This window comes from Pristiophorus japonicus, unplaced genomic scaffold (genome assembly GCF_044704955.1).
Source record: "Pristiophorus japonicus isolate sPriJap1 unplaced genomic scaffold, sPriJap1.hap1 HAP1_SCAFFOLD_1216, whole genome shotgun sequence".
NCBI lineage: Eukaryota > Metazoa > Chordata > Chondrichthyes > Pristiophoridae > Pristiophorus > Pristiophorus japonicus.
The window spans coordinates 10627-25635 of NW_027250880.1; positions in this window are offsets into that span (position 1 = coordinate 10627).

Sequence of the window (15009 nt, forward strand, 5' to 3'; positions counted from 1 at the left end):
CGACTGGATGCTCCTGTGACAGTGGGAACTGGTGCTCTCCACTCTCTGTCCTGTGACAGTGGGAACTGGTGCTCCCCACTCTCTGTCCTGTGACAGTGGGAACTGGTGCTCTCCACTCTCTCTCTTGTGACAGTTTGAACTGGTGCTCTCCACTCTCTGTCCTGTGACAGTTGGAACTGGTGCTCTCCACTCTCTGTCCTGTGACATTGGGAACTGGTGCTCTCCACTCTCTGTCCTGTGACAGTGGGAACTGGTGCTCTCCACTCTCTCTCTTGTGACAGTTGGAACTGGTGCTCTCCACTCTCTGTCCTGTGACATTGGGAACTGGTGCTCTCCACTCTCTGTCCTGTGACAGTGGGAACTGGTGCTCTCCACTCTCTCTCTTGTGACAGTTTGAACTGGTGCTCTCCACTCTCTGTCCTGTGACAGTGGGAACTGGTGCTCTCCACTCTCTCTCTTGTGACAGTGGGAACTGGTGCTCTCCACTCTCTGTCCTGTGACAGTTTTGAGGAGGCCAAGTACTGAGGCCGAGGAGCGTTATAATGGGAGCCATATTTCAACCAGATGTGTCATAGAGCAGACAATAGGCATACTCAAAATGCCTTGACAGATTTGGAGGAGCCCTTCAGTACGCACCAGCCAGGGTCTCCAGAATCATCGTCGTTTGCTGTGCCCTGCACAACATAGTGCAGCAGTGAGGAATAGCGCTGCAGGAGGAGCAAGGAGCACTGAACGCACAGCCTCTTCAGAGGAGGAGAAATATAGAACATAAGAAATAGGAGCAGGAGTGGGCCATCTGGCCGCTCAAGCCTGCTCCACCATTCAATATCATGGCCGATCTGATCTTGGCCTCAACTCCACTTCCCTGCCCTCTCCCCATAAACCTTGACTCCCTTATCATTCACAAATCTGTCCAACTCCACCTTAAATATATTCAATGACCCAGCCTCCACAGCTTTCTGGGGTAGAGAATTCCACAGATTGACGATCCTCTGAGAAGAAATTCTTCCTCATTTCTGTTTTAAATAGGCGACCCCTTATTCTGAAACTATGCCTCCGAGTTCTAGGAACAGGAGGAGGAGGAGCATCATCTGGAAGACAAGGAGGAGCAGGAGCTTGAGGAACCTGTGGGCCACCAGCACCCAAGCACATTACTGTCCGAGAGGCCAGGGATGGCCTCATCATGTCCAGATTTACTTCATTTTATGCAGTACACCCATTTGGCTGCCACATGTTGTACCACCACAGCCACACCATAAACCATTCCTTTCACACTGACCACCATTGCTGCAAGTTCCATTATGTCTCACCATTCACTGAAACTCACTAAGCCACTTCCAAAGGTGCACACAAATGTGTCCAAGACAGAAAAATGGTGAAAATAAAGATTTTTATGGTTCATAATACATTAAGGGAAACTTGACATTAACATTGACTAAAACACCCAAGTGGCTATCCTTGTGAATCTACTTGTGTGTCATCGTTCTCTTCCGTGTGCTTCTGCGAGGTGCTACCCCTGTGGCTTCAGTGGAGATAGAGGCAGCCTCCTCACTGCCCGACTGCACAGACACTTTTGGTGGACGTCCTTTGGGGTTTGGAGCCTGTGAGGGCCCCGCCAAAGTCTGCTCCTCCTGCAAATGTGCAAGGGCAGACTCAGCCATCGCCATCCGAGGATCCATTTGGGGCTCTGACTGAGGGGGTGGCAATGGGGGAAAGCGTAAGCACTTTGAGAGGTGCCCACACTTCCCTCTCCCCTCTCACCTTCATCCCACTTAGCCAGAAAGCACCTTGCTGCACAGCAGTGGGGCCATGAGGACCCACATCTATGCTGACATCCCTCCTAGACAGGAGGAGTATGAGCCTCTACCATGTGATCCTGTGAGTGGCGCACTAGTTGCTCCATGCAGGTGGCCATCCTATCCATCGCCTGCGACACGGTGGTGCTCATGTTGGAGATGGACTCCTCCATTCTCTGCACATTTGCAGACATCGGGCTCTAACAACCTGTCAGAGCCCCCTGCGGTTCTTCCTGCGCCTCCAGGATTGCCTCCTTTCTGGCTGGCCCGCCGGGCTCAGCATCTGTATGCAGCTGAGCAGAGCTAGGAGTGTCCTGCACCCTCCGGCAAGGAGTCTCCACTGCTGTCCCTGTCTCCACCATCTGCTCTTGCTCACTTTTGAGTTGTGAAAGACCCGGTGACACTCCTCTATCTCATGTGGGACCCACCGATGTGTGCATATCTGCACTGGTGCTGGGTGCACTCATGTCTGGTGATGCTGTACCCTCAGAGGCTAGAGGCTCCTCTGAGGAGTCGTCTTCCTCTTCCTTCTGGATATGGGGGCATGGACAAATCCCCTGGGAGGACAGACGCACCAACATTAGCGTCCTCGACCAGGCCAACATCCCCAGCATTGAAGCACTGACCACACTTGATCAGCTCCGCTAGGCAGGCCACATTGTTCACATGCCAGACACGAGACTCCCAAAGCAAGCGCTCTACTCGGAACTCCTTCACAGCAAACGAGCCAAAGGTGGGCAGAGGAAACATTACAAGGACACCCTCAAAGCCTCCCTGATAAAGTGCAATATCCCCACTGGCACCTGGAAGTCCCTGGCCAAAGACCGCCCTAAGTGGAGGAAGTGCATCGGGGAGGTCATTGAGCACCTCGAGTCTCATCGCCGAGAGCATGCAGAAATCAAGCGCAGGCAGCGGAAAGAGCATGCGGCAAACCTGTCCCACCCACCCCTTCCCTCAACAACTATCGGTCCCACCTGTGACAGGAACTGTGGTTCTCGTATTGGACTGTTCAGTCACCTAAGGACTCATTTTTAGAGTGGAAGCAAGTCTTCCTCGATTCCGAGGGACTGCCTATGGATGGGATATGGGGGGGAGGGGCGTGGTGAGGTGGGGGTGGAGGCTCTTGATGGACCTGTGAGAGAGTAAAGAGATGAGTTAGATATACCATATGAAGAATGGGTACAGACACCATTGTGCACACGATGACCATTCAGTGGCTGATGACATCAGTCCCCGTTGAGTGACTGATGCATGCCGTGTAGATCTATGAGATGTAATTCTGTCACCAAGTTGCTGAGATGTCCCCCTCTCTCCGTCTCCCACCTGCAGCTGCTTGGCCGCTCCCGATACTTCCAACGTAGTCCCCCCTGCTGTTGTGATGGAGGTCCACCTCCGGTTCGCTCCCTCTCATTGTGCACTCTTTTCTCCTGCAAGGAGGGCAAGAGAAGGTTGAGTGAGAGTGATGGAATGAGTGTAAGGAATGGATGGGTTACATCTTTAGAGGGAGAGTGTGATGGATTGGGGCAGCAATGCCAAGTGGCCTCCTTGCATGTTGTTAGTTGCATTAGGATGAGAGTGAGTGTGAGGGGTGGCTAGTGAGATGGGGATGTGATAATGTAGATAGAGAGGGATGGATGGACATGCAAGGTATTTTGGTGTAAGGATGTGCGAGTAAAGTTGAGAAGGCAGAGTGATGGGGATGTGATGAGAGGCAAGGCAGGATGAAGGCAAGTGTGGCTTTGCACTCACCTTTCTTGATCTAATGAGATCATTGAAACGTTTGCAGCAGTGTACCCAGGTCCTCCTGAACACATCCCTGCTGTTGACCTCCTCTGCAATTTGGAGCCAGGCTCTCTTTGTCTCCTCGGGAGGTCTATTCTGCCCATTGGAAGGGAAGAGGACCTCCCTGCGTGCTCTCACTCCCTCCACAAGGATATGGAGGGAGTCATCGGAGAGCCTGGGTGCAGCCCACTGCCTCTGTGTAGCCACCTCTCCAACTGTTTGGAGCGATGAAAACCCCCAGTATGCTGCCTGCACACTCCGAGATGAACCGTCAAATACAATGTGGCCATGGCTCCTGTCAGTATCCCGGCTGAAAACGCGTCATCGATGATGTCATCGCCATTTAATAGGCCGGGTAACGCGCACAGTGGCTTAATAGGCCCATTAGCGCAAAGTGGATTTCTGCAGGTGGAGGTTTCTCACAGCAACAGTGGACTGGTGGGGGCGAGCCAGAGATCCAGCAGCTCGCTCATCTGGGTGCAGAGGCTGGTGGGCCCAAATGTTGCCTTCCCTGTGGCCGCCGGTCATGTGGATCTCACTGGGGGCCGCATCGGGAAGTGAAAGTCTTCCTTTAATGCCATTTCTCCCTGAAAGTGCCAGATTTGAGGGCCTGGTCTTCGAACACTCTCTTCCTCAGGCGACCGAAGGCTGTGCTGCACACTGGAGGTGGTGTTGGACCTCGTCGTCGATGTCTGCCTTTGCTGATAGTAAGCTCCCGAGGTATGGAAAGTGGTCCACGTTGTCCAGGGCCGCACCATGGATTTTGATGACCGGGGGGCAGTGCTGTGTGCCAGGGTCAGGTTGGTGGAGGACCTTTGTCTTATGGATGTTTAGTGTAAGGCCCATGCTTTTGTATGCCTCGGTGAAGGTGTTGATATACACAGTGTCTCTAATAAACACACAGTGTCTCTAATATGCACACAGTGTTTCTAATATACACAGTGCCTCTAATATACAGTGTCTCTAATATATACACACACACACACACAGTGTCTCTAATACACACACAGTGTCTCTAATATGCACAGTGTTTCTAATATACACAGTGCCTCTAATATACACAGTGTCCCTAATATATATACACACACACACAGTGTCTCTAATACACACACAATGTCTCTAATACACACACAGTGTCCTTAATATACACACAGTGTCTCTAATATACACACAGACAGTGTCTCTAATATACACAATGTCTCTAATATACACACAAACAGTGTCTCTAATATACACAGTGTCTCTAATATACACACAGACAGTGGGCTAGAACCTCCACTTTTGAGCTTATCACCCAAAAATGGGCGATATTTCCAGCGTGGGCGGTAAACAAAGGGTTTTCAGATCGCCGGCTTCTCGCCCGTTCTCAAAACACCTCGTTTACATTTTTGAAAATGGGCGTTACCGTGAACGATCTCAAATGGGCAGCAGCGTTAAATTTTTTTGAACTTCTGCCGTAAAGTGTGGCCGTCCTTTGCAACGACATGGCAACGCTCGATTCCCACGATTCTCTGGAGGTCAAGGGTCACCATGACATGCGCAAAAGAGGCGACAGAGAGAGAAGGAGCTCAGAGGGACTGAAGGCATGTCTAGGTGTAGTGTGGCTGCTTTGGGAGGAAGGAGGGAGACTTTAGAGCTTCACAGCAAGTAGGCTAACAATAAGTAGCTGTTACCAGCCACATATTTGACTGAATTTGTCCTATAATGGAAGGAGAGGATGAGGCATCACAGCATGCTATGGAGACTGACGCTGGAGAGAGCAGTGAGGCGGGAGAGGAGCACATTGGAGGGCACAAAAGAGCCAGGAGGTTCTCGGATGAAGCAAATGCCTCCCTCCTGCAGGAGGTCGAGTCACGCTGGGGTGATTTGACACAGGGAGGGTGTGGGAAGCCCACCCCAAAGGCCTACCAGAAGATATGGACCGAGATAGCAGAGGTGGTCTCGTCGGCGAACAACGAGGTGCATGAGGGTAACCAATGCCGCAACCAATGGAATGACCTTGTGGGATCCGCAAGAGTAACTAGTACATTGATTTACATGTACTTATGTATTTATATAATTTGATTTGTAACAGTCATGAGTGACTATCAGCAGATGTGAGGTCTTGCACTTTTACTGGGAATGTTTTACTCAAAGAATGATAAATATCATAATAATGATGATTACATCTGTCGGTTATGTGTTGTATCAGTGTCTGTGACAGTACCTAGCAATGATATCACGCACTGATCTCATGCCATGTCGTCCTGTCACCTTTTACAGAAGAAGCTATGGACGATGAGGTCCGTGCAGAGGGGAACGGGTGGGGGGCCACCAGTCTCCAGCGACATCACAGAGATGGAGGAGCGGCTGCTCGCACTCGTGGGGAAGCACCCCTGGACAACCACGGATGCATCTGCAGACCCTGAAGTGATGCCACGTGAGTAAAGCTTGCACCATTGCATGATCTAAACTCATATCCGACCAATCATATATGATAGATGAGGCCTAATGAAAATCATTGCAATGCACAATGTGTTGATGGTCATGAAATGTGATGTCTGCGATGATTTTGAGAGCAGTGGTGCTTCTGTCGTGGAAATGCTGTGTGTAGCGCTGGACTCACCTTGTCACCCTAGCACCCCCTTCTCCTCTAACAACCTCATTTGTGTCTTGCAGCTCAGCCAGCAGCGCGGCCCCAGAGGCCAGAAGGTGGGGGCGCTGGGCCAGACTCGCCGGACGATCCTACTACGTCTGGTGCCGAGGAGCTCCGATTGTCGCCCGTCAATCCACTGGGTCTGTTCTTGATGGATGAGAGCGGGGACTTCGAAGAACCTGCATCGTCACGCTCCAGAAACCATTCCACCCCAAGGCCATCTCATGGTCCTCCGTCATTCCCACCTCCACTCTGGAGGTACCGGCTCCAAGCACCTCGCCACAGGGTACCCCATTTATCCCCAGGACGACGCCAACCCCACAGAGGCCTCGTGGATGCGGCAGGTTTGTCCCACGAGCGCCGCTTGACAGCGGAGAGATGGTACAGTTGTCCAGGAGGACTGTAGACATTGGTGACCAGCTCATTGAGGCATTGGGGGGCATATCCCGACATCAGGCCACCGTGACCGAGTACATTCCACGCATGGTGGAGTCCCTGGATGCGATAACCAGGAACACTGCTGCCACAGGCCTCTCAGTGGTCCTCGAGCGTGGCACTCCACCCCTAGGTTCCGACCCACCACTGCGAACGACAGATGAGAGCAAGGACCAAGGTCCTGCTTCTGCATCAGAGAATGTTGCCCCCTCGGCACCCCCCGCTCCCGTATCCGTCCAACCAACGCATCTGCCTTCATCCCCCCCCCCAATGAGGCACCGCCTGAGGAGCTCTTCGGCAAGGCGCTGTGGAGCGAGGAGGGGAAGGAAAGTGAGGTGCATGTGTGCAGGTGATGGCTGTGTTATATCTCCATCTGGGTGTATGATTTGTTGCAATGTCTGGGGGCTGGGGACCACGCTCCTGCTTTGCCTTTTTATTCTGTGTTGCTGGACCTGTTGAACATGTGTTTGATGCCAATGTTGGAAAAATTGGGGGTGTGGGCGGGGGTTGGGTGTTATTGGCTGTGATACTTATGATTTCAGACCAATGTTGGTATAAAACTTTTGTTATTGAACATAACCTTGTTGCACATTGTCTCAGATAGCTGGACCGTTACACACTGGTGATTCCTTACCATGAAAGGGTTAAATACAACTCAACATCAATCAACGTAAACTTTAACTGGCACCAAGATGATGGGCACCATTGATGTCTGAGCTGCACACACACAGCAGTGTATCAGCGTTGTGACTCACATCAGCACTCTTTCAGGCAAATCTTTCCGATATCAGTTCCTCACGTAAGAGTGGGATTTAACAAATGCCAGCCACACCGCTGGCGTTCGTTCCGGTTAGTTCCACTTTTTGTGTGCGTTTGTTTGAGCGGGCGATATTCTGGTCGATATGTGTGCGAGGTGGTGAAATTGAAGATGGGCGATCTCCATGGCCGCTAGTTTGGGTAAATATGTTCTTCGTGACAAAAAACAGTCGCCGGGCGTTATTATTGAATCTTGACGTTAAGTCCGTGAGGAAAGTAACGCTGGCCGATATTATGGCCGTTGAAATCGCCCATTTCTGCTGATTACGCCCAATAAAAGTGGGCAGGTGGTGATATTTTTTCTCGGCATTAAGCCCATTGGGAAAATAACACTCGGCAATGTCTCCTAAAAAAGCCCGTCACTTTCCATTTTGTGCCAGAATGGACGATATATGGGCGTTATACGTCATTCAACGGTAAAATGGGCGTTAAGTGGGCGTTAAGCAGGCAAAAAAAAGTGGAGGTTCTAGCCCAATGTCACTAATATACACACAGACAGTGTCTCTAATATACACACAGTATCTCTAATATCCACATTGTCTGTAATATACACACAGTGTTTGTAATATACACAGTGTCTGTAATATACACACAGTGTCTCCAATATACACACAGTGTCTGTAATATACATACAGTGTCTGTAATATACACACAGTATCTCTAGTATACATAGTGTCTGTAATATACACACAGTGTCTCCGGTATACACACAGGGTCTGTAATATACACAGTATCTCTCGTATACACAGTGTCTGTAATATACACACAGTATCTCTAGTATACACACGGTGCCTGTAATATACACACAGTATCTCTAGTATACACACAGTGGCCGCGATTTCACCACACACACAAGTTGAGTGCGGCCACTGTATGTATACTAGAGATACTGTGTGTATATTACAGACACTGTGTATACTAGAGATACTGTGTGTATATTATAGACACATTGACAGTATATCATAATTTTATATACTTCAATTAAATCTCTGTTGCTGCTCTCTTGTGATTCAGTGTGTGATGGATCGTGAGTTGCCTTGGTTATCAGTTCAGCTGTATGGCAAGGATCAAGTGCTTCCCCGATATTTTCATTTTTATTTGCGCTGCTGTCATTGTGAGCATAGTATTCTGGAGCACCAGGCCCTAGAATATCGTGGACCGCCCTGACCTGTGTGAGAACACCACCACAGGTCAGGGCTATCAATAGAGCTGAAGCACCGGGCCCTGGAACATCATGGCGGAGGAGCGGTGAATGTTTGTGGTGGAGGAGCGGCGAGAGATCGTGGCGGAGGAGCGGCGAGAGATCGTGGCGGTGGAGCGGCGAGAGATCGTGGCGGTGGAGCGGCGAATGAGGGTACGGGGCCCAGGAGAGGCGAGGGCCTAGGGGCAGCACGGACCAGCCCACACCACGATATGTGTGCGCACTAGGTCCGTGCAGCAGTCGTCCTGGTTAACCCTTGCCCCTGGACCAAGACCTCGCTCTGTCGAGCCCGTGTGGTGGCTGGTGTGCAATGGTCACCACACGTTAAAAAAATCCACCCACAGGTATCTTCCACCCCCTCAACTGGAGGTCAGGACTGGAAGATCTGTGAACTCTCCTGGAAGCAAGTCATCCTGGTTCGGAGGAACCCTATAAATATGGACAATATCTCTCTGGCACAAACACTTTCGCCTCAGTTAAACCCAAGGAATCTCCTCTCTGCCCCTCGCTCCCTTACTCCTGAATGATGTTCCATCCTAAATCTCAGTAGTTTCGTGGACGAGGGAAAAAATAAACTTTCATTACAAAGGATCGAGAAAGAGAGAGGCGAATGTGATGTGTTAGACATCCCGCTCTTGATATCTCAGACGGAGAGAGAGACAGAGCTTTATTTATTATTGAGAATAAGTCTGCATTGCTGCCAGGTGGGGACGAGAGAAAGGGAATGTTTGGTTTATGAGCTTGTGGGGCGGCTGCACACTGGGTGCCCTGTGCTGTCCGAGCTCTCTCTGGCCCCACACTCAGTCTGTGGCGCCAGGCACAGCCGCCGTCTCCCGGCGCCCGAACCAGCAACTGGGCACACAACTAATCAAAGGGCTTGTAAATATTTGGGACGGATCTTTCTGGGTGCCTGGAGTGCGGAGAGTGCAATGTGTGTTTCCATCCGGTGGGCCGGGGAGGCTGATTATATAAATCCGAAATAGCAGCATTGTGGCAAGGGGGAGATCAGACATAACGGGGGCATTGCCCTGGTGTGGGAGGACCATCCTTCCGATCACACACTCACGTTTCTGCCCCGGCTGTCCCTCAGATCTGCCGGCTGCCCCCAATTAAATTGTGATTTGAACTAATTCCTGTTTAGAAAATAAGTAATCGCCTCTATTTTTAAAAGTGAAACTATTGTGTCTGAGTTTGTTGGCGTGTGTTGATCAACATGAAAGTCTGCTGGTCTTTCCCACCCCTGCACAGTTCCGCAGTCTGGTGCCCAGATCGTGCAGTAAGATTGATCGGTGCACAGCCAAGCCCGGCTCTGGCACTCCTGGGCTCCGTTACATTGGTTGCTGAGGGGGAATGGGCGGCTCGGTCCCCGAGTCCTGTCTCTGTGGAGCGGAGTTATACCTCCATATCATTCCTTCATTTCCCTTCGCATCCGGGGCTCCGCACAATTCCCAAACCGCGGTCCCCTCCCGCCCCCCACAGCCCAGAGAAACACGCAGAGGGCCCCGGGCGGGCCCGGCACACAGCTTTCCAAAGTACTTCGCTTTAGTGTCTCTCCCTCTTCCTATATTTCCCTCTCTCTCAGTGCCCTGTCTGCTCCTCTCTCCACTTGCTGCGAGGTGTCTGTGAACTTTATTAAAACACTTGCCGTTTTAATATTTGTTTTTTTTTGGATGGGGGCTAACAAAGGAGTAAGGTTCCGCTCCTGCTGTTTCTCTCTCTCCCTCCTCCCTCCCTCCTTTCTCTCTCTCGCTCCCTCCTTTAGAAACATAGAAAATAGGTGCAGGAGTAGGCCATTCGGCCCTTCGAGCCTGCACCACCATTCAATAAGATCATGGCTGATCATTCACCTCAGTACCCCTTTCCTGCTTTCTCTCCATACCCCTTGATCCCTTTAGCCGTAAGGGCCATATCTAACTCCCTCTTGAATATATCCAATGAACTGGCATTAACAACTCTCTGCGGCAGGGAATTCCACAGGTTAACAACTCTCCGAGTGAAGAAGTTTCTCCTCATCTCAGACCGAAATGGCTTACCCCTTATCCTTACACTATGTCCCCTGATTCTGGACTTCCCCAACATCGGGAACATTCTACCTGCATCCAACCTGTCCTATCCTGTCAGAATTTTATATGTTTCTATGAGATCCTCTCTCATCCTTCTAAATTCCAGTGAATAAAGGCCCATTTGATCCAGTCTCTCCTCATATGACAGTCCAGCCATCCCGGGAATCAGTCTGGTGAACCTTTGCTGCACTCCCTCAATAGCAAGAATGTCCTTCCTCAGATTAGGAGACCGAAACTGAACACAATATTCCAGGTGAGGCCTCACTAAGGCCCTGTACAACTGCAGTAAGACCTCCCTGCTCCTATACTCAAATCCCCTAGCTATGAAGGCCAACATACCATTTGCCTTCTTCACCACCTGCTGTACCTGCATGCCAACTTTCAATGACTGATGAACCATGACACCCAGGTCTTGTTGCACCTCTCCTTTTCCTGATCTGCCGCCATTCAGATAATATTCTGCCTTCATGTGTTTGCCCCCAAAATGAATAACCTCACATTTATCCACATTATACTGCACCTGCCATGCATTTGCCCACACACCTAACCTGTCCAAGTCACCCTGCAGCCTCTTAGCGTCCCCCTCACAGCTCACACCACCACCCAGCTTAGTGTCATCTGCAAACATGGAGATATTACACTCAATTCCTTCATCCAAATCGTTAATGTATATTGTAAAGAGCTGGGGTCCCAGCACTGAGCCCTGCGGCACTCCACTAGTCACTGCCTGCCATTCTGAAAAGGATCCCTTTATCCTGACTCTCTGCTTCCTGTCTGCCAACCAGTTCTCTATCCACATCAGTATATTACCCCCAATACCATGTGCTTTCATTTTGCACACCAATCTCTTGTGTGGGACCTTGTCAAAAGCCTTTTGAAAATCCAAATACACCACATCCACTGGTTCTCCCTTGTCCACTCTGCCAGTTACATCCTCAAAAAATTCCAGAAGATTCGTCAAGCATGACTTCCCTTTCATAAATCCATGCTGACCTGGACCGATCCTGTCACTGCTTTCCAAATGTGCTGCTATTTCATCTTTAATAATTGATTCCAACTTTTCCCCCACTGCTGATGTCAGTCTAAACGGTCTATAATTACCCGCTTTCTCTCTCCCTCCTTTTTTAAAAAGTGGCGTTACATTAGCTACCCTCCAGTCCGTAGGAACTGATCCAGAGTCGATAGACTGTTGGAAAATGATCATCAATACATCCTCTATTTCTAGGGCCACTTCCTTAAGTACTCTGGGATGCAGACTATCAGGCCCCGGGGATTTATCGGGAGTGGGGAAGGGAGGAGAGGGAGGAGAGGGGAGGTCCCTGTGTCCTCTCGCCGCTTTCCCCGCCTGTTCTCAGAATTGCTGCAGCGAGGTTGGTGTTTTGTCGGCGGGACCTCCCGGACAATCAGAGACTCGGCATGGGACCGGCCCCCGCGATAAAAGTTCCGCAGTTTGCATCCGACTGGGAGCGGAGCCCGTGTCCCGGCCCTGAGACTCCCCGCACCCGTTAGCGAACCCGCTGCCCCCGGAGACCTGCAGCCCCCGGGACCCCCGCTGCCCCCCGCAGCCCCCCGCAGCCCCCGGGACCCCCGCTGCCCCCGGAGACCCGCAGCCCCCGGGACCCCCGCTGCCCCCCGCAGCCCCCGGAGACCCGCAGCCCCCGGGACCCCCGCTGCCCCCGGAGACCCGCAGCCCCCGGGACCCCCGCTGCCCCCGGAGACCCGCAGCCCCCGGGACCCCCGCTGCCCCCGGAGACCCGCAGCCCCCGGGACCCCCGCTGCCCCCGGAGACCTGCAGCCCCCGGGACCCCCGCTGCCCCCGGAGACCCGCAGCCCCCGGGACCCCCGCTGCCCCCGGAGACCTGCAGCCCCCGGGACCCCCGCTGCCCCCCGCAGCCCCCGGGACCCCCGCTGCCCCCGGAGACCCGCAGCCCCCGGGACCCCCGCTGCCCCCGGAGACCCGCAGCCCCCGGGACCCCCGCTGCCCCCGGAGACCCGCAGCCCCCGGGACCCCCGCTGCCCCCGGAGACCTGCAGCCCCCGGGACCCCCGGGACCCCCGCTGCCCCCGGAGACCCGCAGCCCCCGGGACCCCCGCTGCCCCCCGCAGCCCCCGGGACCCCCGCTGCCCCCGGAGACCTGCAGCCCCCGGGACCCCCGCTGCCCCCCGCAGCCCCCGGGACCCCCGCTGCCCCCGGAGACCCGCAGCCCCCGGGACCCCCGCTGCCCCCCGCAGCCCCCGGGACCCCCGCTGCCCCCGGAGACCCGCAGCCCCCGGCCTGTCAGCCCTGGATGCCGGGCTGATGATGGATCGCTCCCGGTACCTGCTGCCGCTGTACCTGGGGCTGTGGGGCCGGCTGGTGTGGGGTCAGCATTCCCTGCAGCTCCGGCCGTCGCCCAGTGACCACCTGCCGCTGCTGGCGCTGCTGGAGCCGCCCGACCCCGAGCTCGACCCCAGGGACAGCGACCTGGACGAGGTGACCCTCCGCCACAAGCTGGCGACCGATTTCGACCCGGACTTCATGGCCCTGAGCCTCCCGGAGCCCGGAGCGGAGCCCGGGCCCCTCCCGGGCCACACCGGGCCGGGCCCCCGGCAGCGGCTGAGCAGGAAGCGGCGGCGGCTGTACTGGTTGTGGGGCCGGAGCCGGTGCCCGGTCAGCTACAGCTGGCGGGACCTGGGCCGCCGCTTCTGGCCCCGCTTCATCAAACAAGGCGGCTGCTCCCGGCGCCGCTCCTGCTCCTTCCCCGAGGGCATGACCTGCCGGAGGGCCAAATCCGCCCGCAAAACCCTGCTGCGGTGGCACTGCCCGCACCGGGAGCCGCACCGGGAGCCGCACCGGGAGCAGCACCGGGAGCCGCACCGGGAGCAACACCAGGAGCAACACCGGGAGCTGCACCGGGAGCAACACCGGGAGCAGCACCGGGAGCTGCACCGGGAGCAACACCAGGAGCAACACCGGGAGCTGCACCGGGAGCAACACCGGGAGCAGCACCGGGAGCTGCACCGGGAGCAACACCGGGAGCAACACCAGGAGCCGCACCGGGAGCAGCACCGGGAGCCGCACCGGGAGCAGCACCGGGAGCCGCACCGGGAGCCGCACCGGGAGCAACACCAGGAGCTGCACCGGGAGCAGCACCGGGAGCCGCACCGGGAGCAGCACCGGGAGCCGCACCGGGAGCCGCACCGGGAGCAACACCAGGAGCTGCACCGGGAGCAGCACCGGGAGCCGCACCGGGAGCAACACCGGGAGCCGCACCGGGAGCAACACCAGGAGCCGCACCGGGAGCAACACCGGGAGCGGACCTGTCACTGGATCCCGGTACAATATTCTATCATCACCCGCTGCACCTGCTCCTGTTAACCCGGACTGACCGGGACCGGGACCGGGACCGGGACCAGCCTGTGTCCTCAACAGTCTCCGTGAATCCTGGTGTACAGCTGAAGCGGCTCCGGTGCCGCACCGACACGTGGGGAGAATTGTGAGATGATGAAACCTTTGGGGATGGCAGTGACTGGGGAGGACTGCCCTGGACACACCGGTCACAATGGACACACTGAGGATTTATTCCTGTTCTGTAACCTGATCGAAACAAACCACTCGCGGTGCGGGTTTACGCCACTTGTGGCGCCGCGGTCAGTCCCTCCGGGGATTCCCGGGGCTCGGGGAGCTTGGCCGCAGTGGGGGGGTCCCGGGGGGGCACAGCCGGTACCATTGCTTGGCTGGGACGAGAGACCGCAGCAAGTCCCAGCCGGGTAAGTCCGTGAGATGGTTTCAATTAAAATGTTATTTTTAGCAGCTGACTCGCGGAATAATTTATTTTAAGATGGAATTGAAAAGCGTCTCAGGCCAATCAACTCCACTGTAGCAGGAGCACTTTGTTCAATACCTTCAGGGGAGGGGGGAGAGAGTCAGCACCTTCAGGGGAGGGGGGAGAGAGTCAGCACCTTCAGGGGAGGGGGGAGAGAGTCAGCACCTTCAGGGGAGGGGGGAGAGTCAGCACCTTCAGGGGAGGGGGGAGAGTCAGCACCTTCAGGGGAGGGGGGAGAGAGTCAGCACCTTCAGGGGAGGGGGGAGAGAGTCAGCACCTTCAGGGGAGGGGGGAGAGTGAGCACCTTCAGGGGAGGGGGGAGAGAGTCAGCACCTTCACGGGAGGGGGGGGGGGGAGAGAGTCAGCACCTTCAGGGGAGGGGGGAGAGTGAGCACCTTCAGGGGAGGGGGGGAGAGTCAGCACCTTCAGGGGAGGGGGGAGAGTCAGCACCTTCAGGGGAGGGGGGAGAGTCAGCA